Source organism: Choloepus didactylus, chromosome 1 (assembly GCF_015220235.1).
Source record: "Choloepus didactylus isolate mChoDid1 chromosome 1, mChoDid1.pri, whole genome shotgun sequence".
Classification (NCBI taxonomy): Eukaryota; Metazoa; Chordata; class Mammalia; order Pilosa; family Megalonychidae; genus Choloepus; species Choloepus didactylus.
Window position 1 is genome coordinate 70,573,731 of NC_051307.1, and position 12,656 is coordinate 70,586,386.

The 12,656-nt window shown below is 35.0% G+C and overlaps 1 protein-coding gene across 5 annotated transcripts in view; it reads right to left on the minus strand.

Annotated features, from left to right (window-relative positions):
- The window catches only part of CBLB (Cbl proto-oncogene B), a 234,641-nt gene that overhangs the window by 162,768 nt on the left and 59,217 nt on the right, over window positions 1-12,656 (minus strand). The gene's annotated exons all lie outside the window — the stretch shown is intronic.

Below are 12,656 nucleotides of genomic sequence, written 5' to 3' on the forward strand. Positions count from 1 at the left end.
AAGAGAAGGAGCAAGTTCTGAAAGCAGCAAGAGAAAAGCAATTCACCACATACAAAGGAAACAGCATAAGACTAAGTAGTGACTACTCAGCAGCCACCATGGAGGCAAGAAGGCAGTGGCACGATATATTTAAAATTCTGAGAGAGAGGAATTTCCAGCCAAGAATACTTTATCCAGCAAAGCTCTCCTTCAAATTTGAGGGAGAGCTTAAATTTTTCACAGACAAAGAAATGCTGAGAGAATTTGCTAACAAGAGACCTGCCCTACTGGAGATACTCAAGGGAGCCCTGCAGACAGAGAAACAAAGACAGGACAGAGAGACTTGGAGAAAGGTTCAGTACTAAAGAGATTCGGTATGGGTACAATAAAGGATATTAATAGAGAGAGGGAAAAATATGGCAAACATAAACCAAAGGATAAGATGGCCGATTCAAGAAATGCCTTCACGGTTTTAACGTTGAATGTAAATGGATTAAACTCCCCAATTAAAAGATATAGATACGCAGAATGGATCAAAAAAAATGAACCATCAATATGTTGCATACAAGAGACTCATCTTAGACACAGGGACACAAAGAAACTGAAAGTGAAAGGATGGAAAAAAATATTTCATGCAAGCTACAGCCAAAAGAAAGCAGGTGTAGCAATATTAATCTCAGATAAAATAGACTTCAAATGCAGGGATGTTTTGAGAGACAAAGAAGGCCACTACATACTAATAAAAGGGGCAATTCAGCAAGAAGAAATAACAATCGTAAATGTCTATGCACCCAATCAAGGTGCCACAAAATACATGAGAGAAACACTGGCAAAACTAAAGGAAGCAATTGATGTTTCCACAATAATTCTGGGAGACTTCAACACATCACTCTCTCCTATAGATAGATCAACCAGACAGAAGACCAATACGGAAATTGAAAACCTAAACAATCTGATAAATGAATTAGATTTAACAGACATCTACAGGGCATTACATCCCAAATCACCAGGATACACATACTTTTCTAGTGCTCACGGAACTTTCTCCAGAATAGATCATATGCTGGGACATAAAACAAGCCTCAATAAATTTAAAAAGATTGAAATTATTCAAAGCACATTCTCTGACCACAATGGAATACAATTAGAAGTCAATAACCATCAGAGACTTAGAAAATTCACAAATACCTGGAGGTTAAACAACACACTCCTAAACAATCAGTGGGTTAAAGAAGAAATAGCAAGAGAAATTGCTGAATATATAGAGACGAATGAAAATGAGAACACAACATACCAAAACCTATGGGATGCAGCAAAAGAAGTGCTAAGGGGGAAATTTATAGCAGTAAATGCATATATTAAAAAGGAAGAAAGAGCCAAAATCAAAGAAATAATGGATCAACTGAAGAAGCTAGAAAATGAACAGCAAACCAATCCTAAACCAAGTAGAAGAAAAGAAATAACAAGGATTAAAGCAGAAATAAATGACATAGAGAACAAAAAAACAATAGAGAGGATAAATATCACCAAAAGTTGGTTCTTTGAGAAGATCAACAAGATTGACAAGCGCCTAGCTAGACTGACAAAATCAAAAAGAGAGAAGACCCATATAAACAAAATAATGAATAAAAAAGGTGACATAACTGCAGATCCTGAAGAAATTAAAAAAATTATAAGAGGATATTATGAACAACTGTATGGCAACAAACGGGATAATGCAGAAGAAATGGACAATTTCCTGGAAACATATGAACAACCTAGACTGACCAGAGAAGAAATAGAAGACCTCAACCAACCCATCACAAGCAAAGAGATCCAATCAGTCATCAAAAATCTTCCCACAAATAAATGCCCAGGGCCAGATGGCTTCACAGGGGAATTCTACCAAACTTTCCAGAAAGAACTGACACCAATCTTACTCAAACTCTTTCAAAACATTGAAAAAAATGGAACACTACCTAACTCATTTTATGAAGCTAACATCAACCTAATACCAAAACCAGGCAAAGATGCTACAAAAAAGGAAAACTACCGGCCAATCTCCCTAATGAATATAGATGCAAAAATCCTCAACAAAATACTTGCAAATCGAATCCAAAGACACATTAAAAAAATCATACACCATGACCAAGTGGGGTTCATTCCAGGCATGCAAGGATGGTTCAACATAAGAAAAACAATCAATGTATTACAACACATTAAAAACTCGAAAGGGAAAAATCAATTGATCATCTCAATAGATGCTGAAAAAGCATTTGACAAAATCCAACATCCCTTTTTGATAAAAACACTTCAAAAGGTAGGAATTGAAGGAAACTTCCTCAACATGATAAAGAGCATATATGAAAAACCCACAGCCAGCATAGTACTCAATGGTGAGAGACTGAAAGCCTTCCCTCTAAGATCAGGAACAAGACAAGGATGCCCGTTGTCACCACTGTTATTCAACATTGTGCTGGAAGTGCTAGCCAGGGCAATCCGGCAAGACAAAGAAATAAAAGGCATCCAAATTGGAAAAGAAGAAGTAAAACTGTCATTGTTTGCAGATGATATGATCTTATATCTAGAAAACCCTGAGAAATCAACGATACACCTACTAGAGCTAATAAACAAATTTAGCAAAGTAGCGGGATACAAGATTAATGCACATAAGTCAGTAATGTTTCTATATGCTAGAAATGAACAAACTGAAGAGACACTCAAGAAAAAGATACCATTTTCAATAGCAACTAAAAAAATCAAGTACCTAGGAATCAACTTAACCAAAGATGTAAAAGACCTATACAAAGAAAACTACATAACTCTACTAAAAGAAATAGAAGGGGACCTTAAAAGATGGAAAAATATTCCATGTTCATGGATACGAAGGCTAAATGTCATTAAGATGTCAATTCTACCCAAACTCATCTACAGATTCAATGCAATCCCAATCAAAATTCCAACAACCTACTTTGCAGACTTGGAAAAGCTAGTTATCAAATTTATTTGGAAAGGGAAGATGCCTCGAATTGCTAAAGACACTCTAAAAAAGAAAAACGAAGTGGGAGGACTTACACTCCCTGACTTTGAAGGTTATTATAAAGCCACAGTTGCCAAAACAGCATGGTACTGGCACAAAGATAGACATATAGATCAATGGAATCGAATTGAGAATTCAGAGATAGACCCTCAGATCTATGGCCGACTGATCTTTGATAAGGCCCCCAAAGTCACCGAACTGAGCCATAACGGTCTTTTCAACAAATGGGGCTGGGAGAGTTGGATATCCATATCCAAAAGAATGAAAGAGGACCCCTACCTCACCCCCTACACAAAAATTAACTCAAAATGGACCAAAGATCTCAATATAAAAGAAAGTACCATAAAACTCCTAGAAGATAATGTAGGAAAACATCTTCAAGACCTTGTATTAGGAGGCCACTTCCTAGACTTTACACCCAAAGCACAAGCAACAAAAGAGAAAATAGATAAATGGGAACTCCTCAAGCTTAGAAGTTTCTGCACCTCAAAGGAATTTCTCAAAAAGGTAAAGAGGCAGCCAACTCAATGGGAAAAAATTTTTGGAAACCATGTATCTGACAAAAGACTGATATCTTGCATATATAAAGAAATCCTACAACTCAATGACAATAGTACAGATGGCCCAATTATAAAATGGGCAAAAGTTATGAAAAGACAGTTCTCTGAAGAGGAAATACAAATGGCCAAGAAACACATGAAAAAATGTTCAGCTTCACTAGCTATTAGAGAGATGCAAATTAAGACCACAATGAGATACCATCTAACACCGGTTAGAATGGCTGCCATTAAACAAACAGGAAACTACAAATGCTGGAAGGGATGTGGAGAAATTGGAACTCTTATTCATTGTTGGTGGGACTGTATAATGGTTCAGCCACTCTGGAAGTCAGTCTGGCAGTTCCTTAGAAAACTAGATATAGAGCTACCATTCGATCCAGCGACTGCACTTCTCGGTATATACCCGGAAGATCGGAAAGCAGTGACACGAACAGATATCTGCACGCCAATGTTCATAGCAGCATTATTCACAATTGCCAAGAGATGGAAACAACCCAAATGTCCTTCAACAGATGAGTGGATAAATAAAATGTGGTATATACACACGATGGAATACTACGCGGCAGTAAGAAGGAACGATCTGGTGAAACATATGACAACATGGATGAACCTTGAAGACATAATGCTGAGCGAAATAAGCCAGGCACAAAAAGATTAATATTATATGCTACCACTAATGTGAACTTTGAAAAATGTAAAACAAATGGTTTATAATGTAGAATGTAGGGGAGCTAGCAGTAGAGAGCAATTAAGGAAGGGGGAACAATAATCCAAGAAGAACAGATAAGCTATTTAACGTTCTGGGGATGCCCAGAAATGACTATGGTCTGTTAATTTCTGATGGATGTAGTAGGAACAAGTTCACTGAAATGTTGCTATATTATGTAACTTTCTTGGGGCAAAGTAGGAACATGTTGGAAGTTAAGCAGTTATCTTAGGTTAGTTGTCTTTTTCTTACTCCCTTGTTATGGTCTCTTTGAAATGTTCTTTTATTGTATGTTTGTTTTCTTTTTAACTTTTTTTTTCATACAGTTGATTTAAAAAAGAAGGGAAAGTTAAAAAAAAAAAAAAAGAAAGAAAGAAAAAAGACAAACAAGGGAAAAAAAAAAAAAAAAGATGTAGTGCCCCCTTGAGGAGCCTGTGGAGAATGCAGGGGTATTCGCCTACCCCACCTCCATGGTTGCTAACATGACCACAGACATAGGGGACTGGTGGTTTGATGGGTTGAGCCCTCTACCATAAGTTTTACCCTTGGGAAGACGGTTGCTGCAAAGGAGAGGCTAGGCCTCCCTGTATTTGTGCCTAAGAGTCTCCTCCTGAATGCCTCTTTGTTGCTCAGATGTGGCCCTCTCTCTCTGGCTAAGCCAACTTGAAAGGTGAAATCACTGCCCTCCCCCCTACGTGGGATCAGACACCCAGGGAAGTGAATCTCCCTGGCAACGTGGAATATGACTCCCGGGGAGGAATGTAGACCCGGCATCGTGGGATGGAGAACATCTTCTTGACCAAAAGGGGGATGTGAAAGGAAATGAAATAAGCTTCAGTGGCAGAGAGATTCCAAAACGAGCCGAGAGATCACTCTGGTGGGCACTCTTACGCACACTTTAGACAACCTTTTTTAGGTTCTAAAGAATTGGGGTAGCTGGTGGTGGATACCTGAAACTATTAAACTACAACCCAGAACCCATGAATCTCGAAGACAGTTGTATAAAAATGTAGCTTATGAGGGGTGACAGTGGGATTGGGAATGCCATAAGGACCAAACTCCACTTTGTCTAGTTTATGGATGGATGTGTAGAAAAGTAGGGGAAGCAAACAAACAGACAAAGGTACCTAGTGTTCTTTTTTACTTCAATTGCTCTTTTTCACTCTAATTATTATTCTTGTTATTTTTGTGTGTGTGCTAATGAAGGTGTCAGGGATTGATTTAGGTGATGAATGTACAACTATGTAATGGTACTGTAAACAATCGAAAGTACAATTTGTTTTGTATGACTGCGTGGTATGTGAATATATCTCAATAAAATGATGATTAAAAAAATAAAAAAATAAAAAAAAAAAAAAAGAAGGGAAAGTTAAAAAAAAAAAAAGAAAAAAGACAAACAAGGAAAAAAAAAAAAGATGTAGTGCCCCCTTGAGGAGCCTGTGGAGAATGCAGGGGTATTCGCCTACCCCACCTCCATGGTTGCTAACATGACCACAGACATAGGGGACTGGTGGTTTGATGGGTTGAGCCCTCTACCATAAGTTTTACCCTTGGGAAGACGGTTGCTGCAAAGGAGAGGCTAGGCCTCCCTGTATTTGTGCCTAAGAGTCTCCTCCTGAATGCCTCTTTGTTGCTCAGATGTGGCCCTCTCTCTCTGGCTAAGCCAACTTGAAAGGTGAAATCACTGCCCTCCCCCCTACGTGGGATCAGACACCCAGGGAAGTGAATCTCCCTGGCAACGTGGAATATGACTCCCGGGGAGGAATGTAGACCTGGCATCGTGGGATGGAGAACATCTTCTTGACCAAAAGGGGGATGTGAAAGGAAATGAAATAAGCTTCAGTGGCAGAGAGATTCCAAAACGAGCCGAGAGATCACTCTGGTGGGCACTCTTACGCACACTTTAGACAACCTTTTTTAGGTTCTAAAGAATTGGGGTAGCTGGTGGTGGATACCTGAAACTATTAAACTACAACCCAGAACCCATGAATCTCGAAGACAGTTGTATAAAAATGTAGCTTATGAGGGGTGACAATGGGATTGGGAATGCCATAAGGACCAAACTCCACTTTGTCTAGTTTATGGATGGATGTGTAGAAAAGTAGGGGAAGGAAACAAACAGACAAAGGTACCCAGTGTTCTTTTTTACTTCAATTGCTCTTTTTCACTCTAATTATTATTCTTGTTATTTTTGTGTGTGTGCTAATGAAGGTGTCAGGGATTGATTTAGGTGATGAATGTACAACTATGTAATGGTACTGTAAACAATCGAAAGTACAATTTGTTTTGTATGACTGCGTGGTATGTGAATATATCTCAATAAAATGATGATTAAAAAAAAATGCTGTGGGAGAAAATCTAAGTTAATTCTTTTTCCAAAATAATAAAATTTCTCATATCCATTTTTTGAATAAACCATCCGTTTCCTTTCTTAAAAAAAACAACAACAACAAAAAAAAAACATTTGGACCAACTTCTAATACTATTATATGTTATTCCCTGGATTGCCATGTACGTTCAGGACTCTGTATCTTTACACATGCTATTGCTTCAGACTGCAAGACCCTTCCCTCGCATGGGTGCTTATCAAAACCCTACTCATTCCTTTGTGAAGTCAATCTCCAGTCCCAGAGCTGGGATTAATCACTCTACCCTCCGAAGTCCCATCTCTACCCTCTGAAGTCCCATCTTGCCAGTATCAATACTACAGCATTTATATTTTTTCATCACTTGAAATATATTGATATATCTATCTCTTCTGCATGATTCTTTAAAAAAGAGACAGAACACAAGAACAAAAGAAAGGAGGGAGGAAGGGAGAGGGAGAGCAAAGGGAGGAAGCAAAGAAAAGAAAATGACAAAAAAGAGAAAGAAAAAAAAGATTCTTAAGGATAGGAACCATAGCATGTTAACCCCTGTGTTCCCAAAATACCTACTGATCTGCACATAGCACTCCATAGGACAAAATGTTTGCTAAACGAAGAGCAATGTAAATAAAATTTGTTTTGGTTGTAGAAATCCAGAACCTCAAGGAAATTTTTAATTCTCCTTTTCATGTAGTATTACATATAGCATGAACTGATAAATTAATTAACTTCTATAAACATTCAGATAAACCCCTTGCATCTGGGAAAGTCTCAACAAAACTTAACCATATTCACCCATGCAAATGAAATTTCAGGGCAATGAACATAGTCCTCAGAGGGAAGCTGCCTAGAGATTCTCAAATATTCAGCAAACATCATTGGTAAACAAAAGTAGAATTTGTGAATTTATGCATGTAGTTTTATTAACGATTAATTAAAACTTCTCAAAAAAGGCAGCAAAAGTATGAGTCTTATCTGTTTATCAAAAAGCAGATTTTTTTTTAAAGATCACAAAGATACAAGGAGCTTTAACTTCTAACTAAGCTTCATCAAATGGCTGGCTGAAAAGCAACTCAAAGAAAATAGATACGCCACAGGAAGCAGCGTGTGTTACATTAGGTTATTTTTATTTCTAAGAAGCAAATTAATAGGTAGGAATTTCCAAAAAGATGATACAACATAAAATATCTGAAATCTGTTTAAAATATGGATCAATAATATGCAGATATTTAGAAAACAAAATCTTAATTAAAGAAACTTAAATGGGGTCAATTCTAGCTAGGGATTTGTGTAAAACATCCTTTTTGTACCCAAAGAGAAAAAAATTTTTAATACAACTTCACATTTTATAAAACTTCATTAAAAACCAAAAAATAGAACCATATGAATTGCGAGGCTACTGTTACTGAGCCATTCAAGGACACAAATCAAGATTTTTTTAGGCTTATACACTATCTAACCATGGCAATTAGTTTTGACTAACAACAAATAATAATATTTAAATTAATCAGTACTTAGAACAGTAACATTATACTACACATCTAGTAGAATACCACTATACAAAGGGAAGTTTTTTTTAACTTTTCAAATAAATTTCTATTGATACATCCAAGTTTCACTGAAGTAAATTACACCAGACAAAATATTATGGAAAGATTAATCACTTACTTTCCAAAATGTTCTACTTTTGATCAAAAAATCATGATAGTGGTTTATTAATTTTCTTGGGGTATGGTAGGAACATATTGGAAGCAAAGTAGTTATTTTAGGTTATATGTTTTCCTTAATCCATTGCTTTGTTTGAAATGTTGTGGGGTTTTATTGGTTGTTGTTTGCCTGTTTGTTTTTAATTTTTTGATAAACAAAGTTAAAAAATTGAAAAAAAATCAGTAGAAAAATGGGAGTAAAAACTAAATGACAAATAGGGTGGGATAGGGGGATGGTTTGGGTATTCTCTTTTCACTTTTATTTTTTATTCTTATTCTGATTCTTTCTGATGTAAGGAAAATGTTCAGAAATAGATTGTGGTGATGAACGCATAACTATATGATCATACTGTGAACAGTTGATTGTATACCAGGGATGACTGTATGGTTTGTGAATATATTTCAATAAAACTGAATTAAAAAAAATAAAATAAAATAAAATAAAATAAATAAAAGCATGATAGGTAGGCAGATATCTTCCATCATCATCAACTCAACTGTTGCACTAACTAGTGACATAATCTTGAAAAGACTCCCGAGAATTTGGTGTATGTTCAATACACATTTTTAATAGTTCAATACATTGTTTTATTTGCAAAATAACATAATGTTTGGAGAAACACATGCAATTAAGGGGAAAACATAATTTCACTCTAGAAGGAGGATATAATATATATTGCACTAAGCATAACAAGAATTTACAGCCAAAAAAATTGCTTTAAAGAAAAAAAAAACTGGGATCCTTCTCAAGATTATGCTATGAGTTAATACAAAGATTATTCAAAATTACAGGCTTTTGAAACAGAATCTAATATATCAATAGAGAGTAAGAAAGACTTTAGAGACCATGTGGTGGCTCCATGAATTTACAAATAAATAAAGAGGCCCAGAAGATTTGCCCAACGTCACAAGTAGTTGGAAGCAGAACCTGGACTAGAATCAGAGTCTGCAGATAACTCAACTGAGTGTGCACTCATTTTCATTACGCTGTCACTGGATCTAGGTAATAAAACCAGAAAACAAGCCATCAAGAAGTAACCTGTGTTTACAGAACATTTTCCAAAAGATATTATTGATCCTTTTGCTATTTGGTCAGCTTGGCTTTTTAGGCTTCAGTACTAACTTTTTTGTTCCATTGAGCCTTCTAAAACCAATGCAAAAAGGATCTTCTCTCTATATATAATTTAAAGTTAAATTAACTTTCCCATCCTACCAAAAGAAAACTTAATTTTAAGTTCCTTAGCTTAACATTAAAACTATTAAAAGACCCTGATAAATTACTAATTTTATTCTCCCCACCCCAGCCTTATCTCCTGCCTGATTCCCTTCCCTAATCTTTAGTAATATTTGTTTGTCTAAGAACATGTAGGTATACTTGTCTTGTAGTTTTTATTTTAAAGGCAAGTTGCCCAAGTATCATTCATTCACCAGATATCCCATCAGGCAAATCCTGTGGTTTCATTATAAACTGTCAGTTTCATATTATATCATTATCTTTTTTATGTCAATTTGGATGTATTTATCCAAATTTATTAAGTTTCTTAAAGGCAGGAATCGTATTTTCTATTTATTTCGTTTTGTCTCACACACTTGGTACACAGTAAATACGTAGTATCTGTTCTTAGTTAGCGATAACAAAATCTATGACTCAGATATCACTCTTTAAACTGTCAACAATAATATACATTCAGGTCATAGTATGTTGAGAATAGCATTAGTAGATATTTATCACCAATATTTCAAAATAAAGTAGTTTTTTTTGTTCAATTGGATAGTTTTATTTTGTTTACAGAAACTAGCAGTTAATAAAAATGCTTTCATGTGACAACTTAAGAAATCATTTCAGGATACATCTAAAACTAAATTATACCCTAGAATTAGGAGTATTGAAGGTAAATTTAAAAAATTCTTAAAACTGTAGTAATTTATTAGCTAACCTAATTACAACTTTTAGATTATAAGATCAGAATCAGTTTTATCTGCCAACTGCCTAAATGGAAGCACAAAATAATCTGCCATTTAAGTTGATTCACGCACTCATTCACTTATCAAATATTTATTGAGTTTGCCTATTTGCCATGTATACTTCTGGGCAATAAGGATGCATCCGTTAATGTATGGAAAGACAGCTGGATAGATGAAAACAGAAATATTTATGCAAAACAAATTTTTAAAAAAAACTGTTTCATTTTACTCTGACTTTTTATAATAAAATCAGACACACTGTTTAAAAAAAAGAATTAAATATAAAACAAATACATATTTCATTTAAGAGGAACAAAAGAAACAAATCTACCCTATGTTTGGATTTCCTCATAGAACATTATTAAGATGTTCCACAAAAGGAATAGCATTTACTTGAAAATTGTGTCATCAGTCATTTGGCTTTTATGTGGAAGCCCAAAAATTGGCAGGAGACGGCATAATCAGCCAAGTCCTCTGCAGAGAGCCTACAAACCACCTTCAGGCTTTTTCTCATTTTCAAGCATACACAAAGTCTGTCAAGAAAAACAAGAAAAAGAATAACCTCACCACCACCTTGGATTTTTATTTTATTACAATATATCTAATAAAAGGTCTGCTTTCTACTCACTCCTATTTACGATTATTAGTCATAAATTCAAGGACTGGGAGAGAGGAATGTGTACAAATCCCAGGCAGGCCCAGCAAACTGCCAAACACTGTTCTTATTGTTTTCCTTTGCATACCCTGGTTTACCTTCTCAAACAGATGAGGGCTCAGATGGGGCAAAGGTCACATACACTGTTTAATGGTATGCAACAAAACAATAAAGCAATGGTAAGCTACACACGTGGTTTTAATGTCTCATTATCAAGTGAAGAGATGCAGTGAAAAATGAAGACGGGATATTTAGAAACAAGGAATCAGCACTCCCTAACTACTAAGAATAAGCTAGCAGAGCAAAAACAGCAAGCCTCAATAAAATTCCTAAAGAACCACCTTTATTGATATTAGGAGAAAATAAAAGGAACTTTAAAACTCTCCACTGTCTTCAAGAAGAAGAAATAAGATAATGCTCTACCATGTAAGAAAGTGTACATCCAGAAACAAGCTTTAAGTCCTTGCTAAAAGCTCTACAAGTTAAAGCAAAACTGGTTCTGTTATGGATTTTTGCCTGTTTAAAAATCAATAATTGCCCAGAAATAGTGGCAATCCAGAGACATTTTCAATTGGGAAATGTTTTTCCCTCTATTCAAGCAAATTAATGACATGGTATACGTTTCTAATTATATTCAGTACAGCATGCTCTGTTTTTTTTTTTTTTTTTAATCATCATTTTATTGAGATATATCACATACCATGCAGTCATACAAAACAAATTGTACTTTCGATTGTTTACAGTACCATTACATAGTTGTACATTCATCACCTAAATCAATCCCTGACACCTTCATTAGCACACACACAAAAATAACAAGAATAATAATTAGAGTGAAAAAGAGAGCATGCTCTGTTTTATTACTAAAATAAAAATTCTGTGATCCAAAATCTTAAAAAAAAGTTTTTTGGTAAAAAAGTTTAAAAATTCACCCTGGAAGTACTTTCTGTGACTCAGCTTTATTTAAAGCTGTTTAATTTTTATTTAAATTTGTAAGAATCATGTTACAAAAACCAACCTATATCGCAAACTCCACCAACTAGCCTATCCTAGTGAATTACAAAAACAAATAAGCACAGGCATAATTTGAACCTCCTACTGAAAAAATAGCCATCTCTAGTAATACTTAATTGCTAAACCTTAAAATTAATAATTAGAGGAGACCCACACACTGTGCTGGTTACGTCAAATGCTAGAAAACTTACTTGTTTCCAATCAAAGACATTCCACACTTTAAGAAAAATAACCTGTAGTTATAAACCACTTTTTCCAAAAGTCACAAAATGCAGGCAGGATTAAAAAGAATTGCTAGCAACATAGAAAGAAGTTTTATCTTTTTCTTTTTTTTAAACCAGATTCCAACATCAAACCAAACTCTTAAGTTAATTTCTTTGTCCTTCTTATAAGTGATAAATGCCTACTGCTTCCAGGAAATACTAAGGTTGCCAAGATCAATTTTAAATCCTAAGTAAAGCACAGGTATAATTTTAAGATACTACTTAATGCATTAAGTATACATATTATATAACATATATAGTTCAGAAACCACATGTTTAAAATCCATTAAGCCCCACTTCTATTACTACTTTTTATTATCAAAGCAATTAGATACCAGAAGAAAAGCATTAGCAGATATGTATGTGATTAAAAACATTTCTTTTATATTCTTATACAAGTGATTAAAGAGTAATTTCAGGGAA